Genomic DNA, 13,553 nt, shown 5'->3' on the forward strand with positions numbered 1-13,553 from the left:
CAGCCCAGTCACTAATTAAATTAAGATCCCGCTGTAGCTGCTGAGCCGCTAGTTCAGTATCTGCTACACCACCCACCTTGGTGTCATCTGCAAATTTCACCAGTTTACTGTATATATTGGTGTCTATATCATTTATGTAAATAAGGAACAAAAGTGGTCCTAAAATTGAACCCTGCGGTACCCCACTATGAACGCAGGCCCACTGTGACATCGAGCCTCTTATAACTACTCGCTGCTTCCTATCCGTTAACCAGTTATCAATCCAAGTCGCTACAGTTCCTAAAATACCTGTCGCTTTGAGTTTAAGTGAGAGCCTCTTGTGGGGAACAACATCAAAAGCCTTTTGGAAATCTAAATAGATGACATCATAGGCCTTCTTATCATCAACTTCCTGAGTAGCTTCCTCAAAAAACTCCAACAGATTTGTTAAACAGGATCTACCTCTCCTAAATCCATGCTGGCTATCCCTCAAAATGTTATTTGAGTCCAGGTAATCTACCATTTTCTCTTTGATTATAGCCTCCATAACTTTACCAGTTATACAAGTTAGACTGATTGGCCTATAGTTTGACAAATTACTTCTATCCCCTTTTTTGAAAATGGGCGTTATGTTGGCATGCTTCTAATCAGAAGGTACCACACCTTCAGATAAGGATTTTTGAAACAGTAATGTTAAGGGTCGGCAAATAATATCCCTCATCTCTTTTAACACTATAGGTAAGATGCCATCAGGGCCCTGTGATTTATTTATTTTGAGCTTAGCTAGGCTTTGCAAAACATCAGCTTCAGTTATATATATATTAGTTATAGACGATGTTGGATTAGTAATAAGAACTGGTAAGTTACTAGTGTCCTCAACAGTGAATACCCGTGCAAAACTATCATTGAACTCATTTACTATGTCAATGTCGTTTTCAATTATAAGACCCTTACTATCCTGCAGATTAGTGATTTCAGCTTTTAGAGCTCTTTTAGAGTTAAAATACTGGAAGAAACTTTTAACGTCATCCTTAGCCTCCAATGCGATCTTCCTTTCGACATTCCTTTTAGCTCGTCTAATGTCATTTTTTAATTCAGCCTGTAGATTTAGATATTCTTGCTTTATTATGTCATCATCAGTTATTTTCCATCTCTGGAACAAAGCCCTTTTCCTCCTTACTTTATACTTTATGTCCCTATTAAACCACCTAGGTTGCAATTTCCTAGATTTATTCTTGCTAGAAACAGGTATGAAGTCCTCTTGTACTTGCAATAATGTGCTTTTAAAAAATTCCTATGCCTCTTCAACAGTTTTGTTAATTAACTCCATCCAGTTCACAGTTTCTAGTTTTAATCTCATACAATTGAAGTTAGCCTTCCTAACATTATATATTTTTGATTTGGACTTTGCTCTTCGGGCACTAAACTTAACCTCAAATTTAACCATGTTATGATCGCTACTGTCAAGTGGTTCTAAAACGTCTAATTTACCAATCCTGTCCTGGTTATTAGACAAAACAAGATCAAGAATGGCATCTCCCCTGGTAGGGGTGTTAACAAACTGAGTAAAAAAACAATCCTGTACTAATTCCACCATGTCAAGTTCATTTTCAGAAGAGCCAGCAACAATGTCCCACTGCATCCCCGGTAGATTAAAATCACCCATAACTACCACATCATTTTTATTGCTCATAATCCTAATATCACTGTATAACAATCTGCTTTCCTCAGCAGCTACATTGGGTGCTCTGTAACAAACACCGACAATTAGGCTATTTGAGTTTGTAGCATCTAATTTTACCCACATACTGTAGCTTCCGTAGTTTTACTTATATCAGTAAGCTCCCTTGCCTGCAAGTTTTCCTTTACATATACTGCAACACCACCTCCCTTCTTACCTATACGGTCTTTACGGAACAATGTGTAACCATCCATATTATATTCTTGTCCATCCTTATCACTCAACCACGTTTCAGTTATTGCTATAATATCATGAGTCCGATGAGATAAGAGCCTCTAAATCATGAATTTTATTCCTAATACTCCTGGCGTTTAAATACAGACAACAAAGGGTAGGCCTATTACAGTGCCTACTAATATGATTTTTTGGGGCTTTCCGTTTCCCCCCAGTTACATACTTAACTAACCTCCCTGCCCCCCCAGTCCCTAGTTTAAACATTCCTCAACTACTCTACAAATACGCCTTCCCAGTACACTGGTTCCCCTCCGGTTCAGATGCAACCCATCCGGCTTGAACAGGTCCCACCTGTTCCAGAAGGTCCTCCAGTGCCCCATAAACCTAAACCCCTCTTTCCTACACCATCCTTTTAGCCACGCATTTAATCTCCTTATCTCAGTTAACTTAGCCTGACTTGCGCGTGGCACGGGGAGTATTTCAGAAAATACCACCATGGACGTTCTGCTTCTAAGCTTATTGGCGACTTCTATAAATTTATCCTGCAGAACAGCCCTCCTACCCTTGCCTATGTCATTGGTGCCAACATGCACCACGACAACTGGATCCACCCCAGCTGGGGCCAAAAGCTTGTCCACACGATCTGGAAGGTCTCCTACCTGGGCACCAGGCAGGCAAGACACCGTACGGGACCCTCTATCACGCATGCACACATAACTGTCTACTCCCCTAATAATTGAATCCCCCACTACCACAACCTCCCTTTTTCTGGGGGGAGGGGGCTCCTCAGTGCCCAAGGGCCCACCTGCTTCCCCAGTCCCTTCCGGCTCTAAAGCTGGAAGCACCTGAAACCTGTTAGACACAGACACCTCAGGTGATGCCGCCTCTGTAACATGTGTACGCCTTTTCCTGCGTCTACGACCTACGGTCACCCAGCTCTCTCGACCTCTCTGCTCTTCATTCTCCCTCCCCCCCGCTAGTGGCGTACACACCATCTCCCTAAACGGCGTATCAACTAGCTCATCTAACTCACTGTTGCATTGGATGCGAGCCAGTTGCTCCTCAAGGTCGCGAACCTTGACCATGAGTGAGTCCACTAGCTTACATCGCTCGCAGATGAAGTCCGACTGGACACTAACGTCCAGAAGGGCAAACATCTTGCAAACGCAACACTGAGCCGGCCCCATAATTAACTAACTCACTATGACCCCGTACTCCCAGCCCAGTAAATTTATATAGTGTATTTAACTATAAAGATTAATTTGCGTAACAATAAATGCAGTAACGTGCGGAGTACACTAAAATAAGTTATTACTTGTGTTAAAACGGAACTTAATTATTATTTTATTTAAAATTTTAAACCTGATAAATTTACTACTACTTACCAGAAGAACTTCTGCCTGAACCAAGTATGAACTAAAAACAAGGCGAAATCGAAGTTGCTCTTGGGAGGTCGAAAAACCACAAAAACCCCCTCACAGCAGGCTACTGCCGGAGCGGGAAAAAAGTGGAAAATGTCCTCCCGGCCCCGACTTGCGACCGAGCAAAGCTCAGGAGCAACTGTCCTTTTCCGACGCTGGGTAGCGATACCGACGTTAGATATTATTAGTTATTATCGCCCCGCGGGTGTTTGCTACGGAGTTTAAACGCGGACAGAAAAACGCCGCTCAGAAAAATCGCGCTGTTAATTAACAGACAGGACAGACAAGCACTCACGCTGACCGAAATAAGAACAATAAATAGAAATAAACAGCCACCCACGTAAACAGGTAAAGCACACAAACACTCAAAACACTCCAAAAAACAATCCCAAACAATCGCTGCAGCTCAACACCACTCTCTCGCAGCAATCCCAGCAATCCTCGCAGCAATGTGAACAAAGGAAGAACAAGGGTCACGTTTTGTCACGTAGCGTGGAGCGGGCAGGCAAAAAGCAGGCGAGAACAGACGGGTGGACGGAGGTAACAGGGTTCAATCAGGACGAGAGGGCAGACAGGCACTACATCCACTAACAACAGCACAACAATACAATGACGTATCTCGGGAAACTAACTCAGACGCGGACTAAATACACAGGACATGCTGAACGTAACAGGTTGATTACAATCGGGAATCAACACGAGGTAACGAGGGGGGCGTGGCACACACGAGTATCGTACGAGCCGGGCGAGACAACAAGAAGGAGAAAAAAGTTAATGAAGATTTTGAGCAGAACAAAGGTCGGGCTGGGAGTCCCTGATTTTAAAAACTCGGGAAAAGTTGATCTATTCTCATAGGTCATGGATCACACTTAAATGGCAAGCTTCACTCAAGAATAACTCAGTAAGTTCGTGCTTTTTCTAAGAAATTGATGAGTATTAAGTATTGGAATGTATTAAATAAGTGTGGGATTTTTTGGGGATTTATGTGTAACTCAACATACTTACATTGGTTTTGTATTTGGCAATCTGGGCAACACGGGAATTAACAGCCTTCCAAAAACAAAAAATAACAAGGTTATTTTTTTTATTAGGGAAATGTGCTGGCAACCTATTATAAATGTCATCAAGAAGGGATAAAAAAAAGCCAACAAATGTTTAACTTACATCATCGGTAAGCCAGGGAAGCCTTGATGCCTGGGACACTGTCAAGTCAATGAGGCTCTGTGGACAGATACTCATCAGCTCTTTGATATTTAGGATGGTGTTGTCAGTGAACCTGAGAATTGTCTGGCGGTCGCTCATTGTCCCCTTGAACAGTGTTAAGAGTTTATCCTGCATTTTACAAAATGAATTCATGTTCGGGTTAGGGTGAACTCTAGGGCTGTAGCTATCGAATATTTTGGTAATCGAGTATTCTACTGAAAATTCCATCAAGTAATCGAGTAATCGGATAAAACATATTTGAGGCGCACATATTTTAGGGAATCAGAAAGTGAAACTCGGAGCCGATCCGCTACTGCGTCAATACGAATAGTCGCCACCAGGGGGCGTCTGGGTCTCGATCTGGAAGTACAGTATGCAGCTCATATGCAGGCCTTTGTAAATTACTTGCTTGTTTTTTTAATTTATTCATTTATATTGTTTATTTTATAGATAGTTTTAATATTTCTCTAGATATTTTATTATTGTTATTTGTAATTTTTCTATGTGTAATTTTTCTATTTGTCATTTATTGTTAGGATTTTATATTTCTCTATTTTGCACAAATAAAAAATGTACTTTGCACACAGAAATGTCTTTGACCTATTCCAAGCCACAATTCCAAAAATACACACTTATAACAAGTCTTCTCTTCATATCGGATGGATTATGAAAGGTCCAAGGGGCCAAGAACAGTGCACAAGACACCTCAAAGGGTGTCTTTCATTATAGACCAAGATAATAAATACAGCTGAAGTGGTTTTCAAGTAGTAAGCAAAAGATTCTTTGACTCTACAAAAGGACTTTGGAGTCTCTGAGTGCCTGCCTTTACTAAAACAGTTGTAAAATATTCATTTCTTATTCTTCTGAGCTCAAATTTTGAACATAAGTTCACAAGGTCTGTGGCTATGGCCTAAAGGTGTTTCAGCCCAGTGTACAATGCCAGACGTTTGACCAACGTTTATGAAATCCTTTGTTCCAACCTGTGTTGCTTTGTAACAGAAGGTTGTACATATTGGTTTTTTCTTGCACATGAAACTTCAAGGTCTTAGCTTTCAAATGGACCGACAACATGCAAAAAGACCAAAGTATGAGGGAGCTGTGAGCTTTTAAAGTTGGGTACACTTAAGGGGTTACTTAAAGAGCAATCTTAAATATGTAAGAGAAAATAAGACAGGTCTCTTAAAATGAACAACTAATTGATTTCTTCTTTGAAAAAGAAAATCAACATTTTTTTTTATATCTGCTGGGTTACTCGTGTTTTCTGTCAGTGAGTGGAGTGTCAGATTGGCAGGCAGCTAGCCACCCTGTATGACACGAGAGAACTTGTACTACTACTTAGTTAATAGTATCCAGTGGTGGGTTGCACCAGCTTAGCGTAAGTTCGATCCTAAAGTATGGTGTAAAGTATACCTTAAGTCTTACGTTGAAACTAGATAGTTTGAAACTAGCGCCGCATTCTTTGTCGGTTGCACTACTGCCACTTAAGTTACATCGTAGTTAGTAGCTACTAAATAAAGTTACTGTCGCAAAGAATGACGTTTTTACCGTGGACAACCAATCAATATCACTGTCTGATTTTACCGGAACTAACTCGCTGTTCTCCATGCTTTTCGACTACTGTATACACATTTTGTATGTAGCCTTAGTAATGTCCTTCTACAGGCGTTGCTTAGTTGTTCGGGATGAAAAAAAAATATCATTTAAGTTTGGGTTATAAATAGCTACCGATTTATGTTCTCTGTATCTGTCAGAAGAATATCAACCACAGGGCAGCTCATCTGCTGTATCTAGATGATCGCGAAAAGTTGCCAGCTGCTGATCGAAGGTTTTCAAATAGAACTTTGCGGCCCAATATCAATAGGAAAGTGCCCGAGAAACATTTGCCAGCAACATTGCTCAAAAGGTTGCCGTGCATCGTCACCCTAAGAAGTGTGTTCGCTAGGTATGTTTATCAAGTCAAATTCGTGGTAATTTATTGTGGATGCTTTACAGTCGTTCTGCTACACGTAAGGCTCGAGCTCAAGGAATACAAACAGGGTTCACGAGCAAAAAATAACGGTAGGGCAACGACTTCGTCTAGCTTGGCAGCTAACGTTAGCTGACTGGTCATATCTAGCCGCGGAACTTGTCTTCAATCAGCGGAAAAGGTAGAAAGTTATTAAAATGATGTCTGAACGTTGTACTACCCTATATCTACTTCAGATAAGAAGTTTTATAAAAAATGAATGGGTCATGTATCGCCAATCTTATTGTGCTGTTTTGGAGTCAAATTCACCCTGGCACTTAACGTTATAGACCATAATAATCTTCACATTGACTAATATACTCCACCTGTTTCACTACGAAGGGCCATCCTTTACATTACACTGGGTAACTTTTCTTTACCATATAATGGCAGCAGAGGTCCAGTTTCACAGAGGTCGAGATCTCCACAGAGACACGAGAACAGATGAAAACTTACATTTTTTACCTATTAGTATATATTTCTTTCATGTGAAATTGACCCCAGAGATGAGGTAAGGGTGTTTGTTAACCTGAAGATGTTGATTTTTTTTTTTTTTTTTAGAAAAATGTCAGACCGTAGGCCGAGAAAGAAAAATTTTACGCACAAAGAGGTCATAATTCTCCTTACGAAATACAGAGCACATAAATTGACATTAGAATCCAAATTCAATAATTTTATAACAAACAAAAGGAAGCAGCAGATATGGGAGGACATTACTGAGGCTGTAAATGCTAAGGGAGTGGAGCAGAGGGACGTCAGAGAGGTTAGGAAGAAGTGGAGTGACCTCAAGATGCAGGCAGCGGAGGACTTCCCCAAAACAGTGCGAACCGGAGGCGGCCCAAAGCCAGATGTGCGGCCATACTCCTCCTTAATTCTTGACATTGTTGGGGAGGATTCCCCATCACTCGTGGGAATTGTAGGAGGCGGGATTGAAACTGGGCTGGCAGTGCAGGTGCCCACTCCCTGCTCACCCCCAACTCCAGTATCGCAGTCACCTCCACACCCATGTCCAGATACCCCTGCATTTCCAATACCACTGCCACTAATTCCACCTGCAGAGCCAGCATGCAGCCCTCCACCACCACCAGCAAAGCGTGTCAGGCTATCCAAGCCACGGCCAGAGATTGTGGATGCAGAGGCCCTTAAATGTCAGTTGTATAAAGTTGAAATTGAAAAAATTAAAGCAGAAACTTTAAAAATTAATTCAGAAAAAGAGAAAATTGACATGGAAAAAATAAAACTAAATTTAGAAATATTAAAATTGCAAGAACTGAAAACCAAGGGATATATACCTTTGTTATGAATGAGCCCTAGAAAGTTATATAATCTTTCATTCTTAATAGTGTTACTTGGAAATCAAATAAATCTTAAATATTTTCATTGCAAGAGTTGTGATTGACTATTAATAATGTCATTGTATGATAACTGAAATGAAATGATCCTCTGTTTCCATTTGCATAAGAACATTGGAATGCTTAACTTCACCTACTCCATCTTGCTCTCCATAAGACACACTGGCAAATATACAGGTGAGAGCAAGCTTGGGGGTCACAGTGCAGGATCAGCCAGCACACAGCATCCTTGGAGCTTGGTGATAAGGTCCTTTCTCAAGGGCCCATAGACAGGTGACTATTCTGCTGAGGCTCGAACCATAACCATGTTTTATTTTGTGTCCTCATAATTTAAATTAGTTATTAGTATTAATTGCAGAACTGAATTAAGGGGATTGTATGCTGTTTATTGTAGTAGGCTTAGGTCTGCTCTAATTATCCAAAGTAGGATGCTGCGAGGTAGTCACGAGCAGCTGCTGCTTCAGCTGTTAGGTCGATCTCATTGTGCAGGGGAATGTCTAAGTCCCCATCCACCTCACATCCATCCTCCACCAGAGGTACCTTCCAAGCTATGGCCATGTTGTGGAGAACAACACAGGCACCTGCTACTACAGCAGCTCTGTCTGGCTCCATTATTATACCTGTCAGTGACAAAATGGTTGCACCATAAATTATAGAGGTTAGGCATAGCTTATTTACCTAGACATTATTTGTTCTGAATAGCAGTTTTGTAGGAATTAATGTAAACAGACTATAAACCTAATCACCTCTGTGCAAACAAGCCCACCGTTTCTTCAGGACACCTATGCAACGTTCTACCACATTCCTTGTTCTGACGTGTGCTACATTGTAGCGCTCCTGCTGCTGATTTGATGGGCTAAGGTAAGGTGTCATTAACCATATTCTTAAGGGATATCCGGAGTCACCCAGCAACCTTCCAGAATATCTTCCTTCTTCAAAGTCTGAACTAAGCCTAGACTGTCTGAGGATGTAACTGTCGTGTTTCGAGCCTGGCCACTTGATCACGCAGTTTGTGATAATAAGGTCGGCGTCACAGACAATTTGTGCGTTTATAGAGTGGTAGCCCTTTCTGTTGACGTAGTCAATTTCGTGGTCGCTGGGTGTTTTTATCTTGAAGTGCGTGCCATCCACACATCCTAACACATCTGGAAAACCGGCGATCTGAAAAAACTTCTGACGGGTTGTGTTTTGTTGCACAGGCAGCAGAGGAAAGTGCACGTACGTGTTTATGTGTTTATTCAGCGACACTGCCACTGCTCTCATGGCTCTGCACACGGTGGACTTGTGTACATGCATCGAGTCGCCCACAAGACTTTGAAAAGAGCCGGTGGCAAAGTACCTAAGTGCCAGACATACTTGTAAAGCCGGACTGAGGGCTCCGTTTCTGTCAGTATCATGCTGTAGATCAGCAGCTAACAGATCGGTAATTTTTTGTAATTCGGCACGGCGAAAACGAAACCGAGTATACAGATCAACATCATCATATTCTTCAAAGGGATGTAACCGGTCACGAATGACTCTTTCTCGACGTAAACCGCGTTTAATTTAGTCTTCCCACCGTTCAAAACGGATAGCCATTTTCACCACTTTTTAACGTCTTTCTTACGATGGACTTTACACCTAATGTTAAGGTAGTGTAAAATTTACGCTATAACTTAGTATTACGTTGAAACTAAGAGCGTGGTGCAACAGATTATTTTTTAGTAGTGCGTAAACTCGAACGTAGGGCCAATTTACGTCCATCGTAGGCTAAGATCGAGCTTACGCTTAGCTGGTGCAACCCACTGCAGGCTTTGATTTGTGGTGTCTTGCAGCTGGCACACCATCTATCATGTGTAGGCTATAGTTTGTAGGTCAGGAGCATTTGTGTTTTGTGTTTTAAGTAACCTAGGTTAGCCCAAGTTTGCATCGCTAGCTAGCTATCAAGGCTACTAGTATCCTAGCACAATCAGGGTTGAACACGAGGTAATGAGGGGGGCGTGGCACACATCGGGATCGTACGGAGCAGGGTGTGACAACAGCGATAGCAGAAAAAATCATAAGAAAATCTTTTCATTGCACAATAGTGGTAGAAGGCTTGTCTGACAGTGTTGTGAGGAATGATGATTCTTGAATGATCTTCCAGTGTGTTCAGGAAACGGCCAACTGCTATATGGTTCTGTCAAGAATGACAAAAATATCATTAACTAACATGGAATACAAATACAGCTGCAACAAAATAACTGATTTATAAAAGATTTTTACATGTTATATAGTATTTGTACATCATAATTTTATTGCATTTCATGCAAGTGTATTAATGGGCTCACCGAAACTGCAGATGTCATAAGTGAACATAAAGGTAGTGACAGAAAGACTCTGTCATTAAAGTTGTGAAACCCAGAGTTATAGTCTTGAAATCTCACATGCACTCTGCAGACTGGGCATTGTTTTGCATAAACAGGAACCCCTGGAAAGATAGATGTACTTTTATTTCATCATTCACCTAGCTGTGACTACAATGTATTAAATGGTAACACAAAAAAGTTAATAATTGTTTTACTTACCTTTGGTCACAGACAAAATGAAATAAACTGTGCCATGTTTCGTCACCAGTCGGCTCTCATCCAGAGCTGGAGGACAAGGTCCAGGACAATATGGGCACACTTCTTCCAATGGTGTAAATGACTCTGGAAGAGGCTTTTCTTTGGTGATGAGCTCATGTGGGAGGTCTTCTGGAATTTTTTTGTGTGTCCACAAATATTCTGTCATCTTAATAACATCTGCATACCTTTCAGCACACTGCCTGTGAGGTTCCTCTGTTTCTGAGACTATTTCTTCCACATCATCAGTATCCTCCAAATGAACATTAGCAGTTGATTTAAAAAAATGTGGATGTTCCTGAAACATGTACCACATAGAAAGGTACCTATGTGTACAACTGGCTCTTCGCTTCACTCTGCACTGGCAATGCCACTTTCCTGACTGACTATCAAAAGTGACACGGGTCCTTGCAAACTTGCACCAGTTGTCCTTCTTATTTGTAAACACTGAAAAATACATAAATCGCTCAGAAATGCTAGTTTCATCCCAAAAAACTGGGAAAACACAGTCTATGCCTTCAGAATGTGCTTTTGCATTCATGTCCAGACATTCCTTTTGTGCAGTTCTTGAGATTAGACCTCTGTCACTCATTAACTGAATTGATGTTTCTGCCAGAGGAGGGGGGGGAGTATATGCCAAGGCTTTATTAGTCCTTACCAGATGCTGGCATTCCATCCCTGGATTACCACTTTTTAAAGCAATTGCCATGAAGTCTTTGCAAATGGGCAGTTCACAGGAAATTGTTTAAGAGAGCACGGATTTGCAGACATGAACCGGCACCCTAGGTCCATGGGGATCTTTTGGAGTAACGAAAATTCCATTTTTCGCATCAATACAAATAATTGATTGCCTTTCCTTGTCATGCTGCACCTTCTCATGCCTACGTAAATTAGAAATGTTGGTGAATCCTAAATGGCAAACTTTACACTTCAGATGATTAAATGTAGGGTGGTCTTGAGCAGTGGGCAGGTCTTTTGCATCAAGAGCTGTAGGTGAAAAGAAAAGTATGAAAAGGGGATCTCTGAAAAGATATATATATATATATATATATATATAGCAATAAATTGTTCAAAGACATAGCATGAGATACTTACTTGTTGGACTGCCAATAACCACTAAACCTGTTGAACAAAAAAAGGTTATTATGTTTTTCCCCCACTGAACTATTTACAAGTTGATCAAAGAAATAATTAATTTTAACTAACCATGATTTTGGAGATGTTTCCTAAAGTCTGATGATCTGCTGATTTTTTGATGGCACTTTGGACAGTGCCAGTGGCTTCTTTTTGCTACTTGCCTCTCAGAACAGAAGCATGGTATAGTAAACTTGTCTAGGGAAAACATGCATATACATAAACATAAATACATTGAAAAACTGTAACAAATATTTACAGCATAAATTTCACATATACTCACCAGTATCATTTTCACTATAATGTACAGCTGGTTTCAAATGCCGGCGTAAAAGATGGCCATGCAAAGCTTTTTCTTTTTTACAGTAAGGACAGTCAAGTTCCGGTCTCAGTGAAAGCAGCTCCTCTTCAGAACTAAACTCAAACACCTTCTCTGAAAGTTATAGCAAACGGTCATCTTCAATCTTCTCTCTAAACATACTTTCCATTGGGCATTAAACAGTATCCGTTCAAGGAGCACCAGCGAATATACGTTTGCTTTGTGTTCTCTCGACAGTACTAAAAACTGTATACAGTTATGGTTTATATTCGTTAAACGTACTTTCGTATTTATGTTACAACATTTGAAAATTACACTTTTAATAATTTAGCTCTAAAATGCATAGAAAATGATATAGCTACCGTCACGATAAAAGCAAAAATAATGCGGAGGACATTTGCGCGTTCCAGAATATTTTTATGTATTATTTATTTGTAAGAGTTATTTATAACAAGATAAACATATAAAACTTAAAAGACACAATCACACAGGTTATTAGAAAAGTACTATTCAGTACAATAAAGTGAAGTTATAGAAGAATTACTAACGAAGTAATAACAGTGTAAACAATTACAAGAACAGAGTTGACACACAGAAAAACAAAACAGAACTCACAAAAAAAAAGAGATTTTTCTTGACCTTTTATGACTAAAGCCATACAGAAAACAAGCATGAATAAAGCGTTTTATATAGACACATTGAAACGGATAATTACCTGACTTGGTTGACGTAGACAGGTCACACAAGAACTATACTCAGCAAAAAAAGAAACGGCCCTTTTTCAGGACTGTGTATTTCAACAATAATGTTGTAAAAATCCAAATAACTTTACAGATCTTCATTGTAAAGGGTTTAAACAATGTTTTCCATGCATGTTCAATTAACCATAATCAATTAATTAACATGCACCTGTGGAATGGTCGTTAAGACCTTAACAGCTTACAGAAAGTAGGCATTTAAGGTCACAGTTCTAAAAACGCAGGACACTAAAGAGACTTGTCTACCGACTGTGAAAAACAAGCCCTCAGTCCAGCCTCTCTCAGCCTATTGCGGACAGTCAGTAGCTCCCAGCTTGTGATACTCCGCTTTCAAAGTCACAACTGATCAGTCATCATCCTATATACCACGCCTTGTTGAATATGTAGTAAGACTTAGCCAAAAAAGTTGATGAGTTTCATTGCTAATGTATAATAATTAAGTTCTGGTCACTCCCTTTGTGTAAATGATGTTTTTGATGTCTAGGCCTCTGCCTAGGATGCGAATTGGCGACCACTGTCTGGTTTCTCACATTCCTCTCCCAACAGACTTTGTAAAGATAAAAGACAATCGCTTGAATATCGCTTAAGGTTTTTGATGACTGGCTCCATATCTCCTAACAAAAGGATGTGAATTGGCGACCACTGTCTGGTTTCTCAAATTCCTCTCCCAACAGACATTGTAAAGACAAAGGACCATCGCTTAAACCTCGCTTAAGGTTTTAAATGTCTAGACATAAAGCTAGACAAACATCAAAAACTTCATTTATACAAAGGGAGGGTCAGTGTAATTGGTTCAGCTCTTTTATAATACTAATAATTAATTATAATAAAAATACAATAATATCTAATATATTTTATTGGATTGTCAGCAGTGTGCGAACTATA

The 13,553-nt window shown here is 40.2% G+C and overlaps 1 pseudogene; it reads right to left on the bottom strand.

Annotated features, from left to right (window-relative positions):
- Positions 1 to 9,833: 9,833 nt before the first annotated feature.
- Positions 9,834 to 11,821, bottom strand: LOC140583036 (uncharacterized; annotated as a pseudogene).
- Positions 11,822 to 13,553: the final 1,732 nt, after the last annotated feature.

The sequence above is a fragment of the Paramormyrops kingsleyae genome, chromosome 25 (genome assembly GCF_048594095.1).
Source record: "Paramormyrops kingsleyae isolate MSU_618 chromosome 25, PKINGS_0.4, whole genome shotgun sequence".
Lineage (NCBI taxonomy): Eukaryota > Metazoa > Chordata > Actinopteri > Osteoglossiformes > Mormyridae > Paramormyrops > Paramormyrops kingsleyae.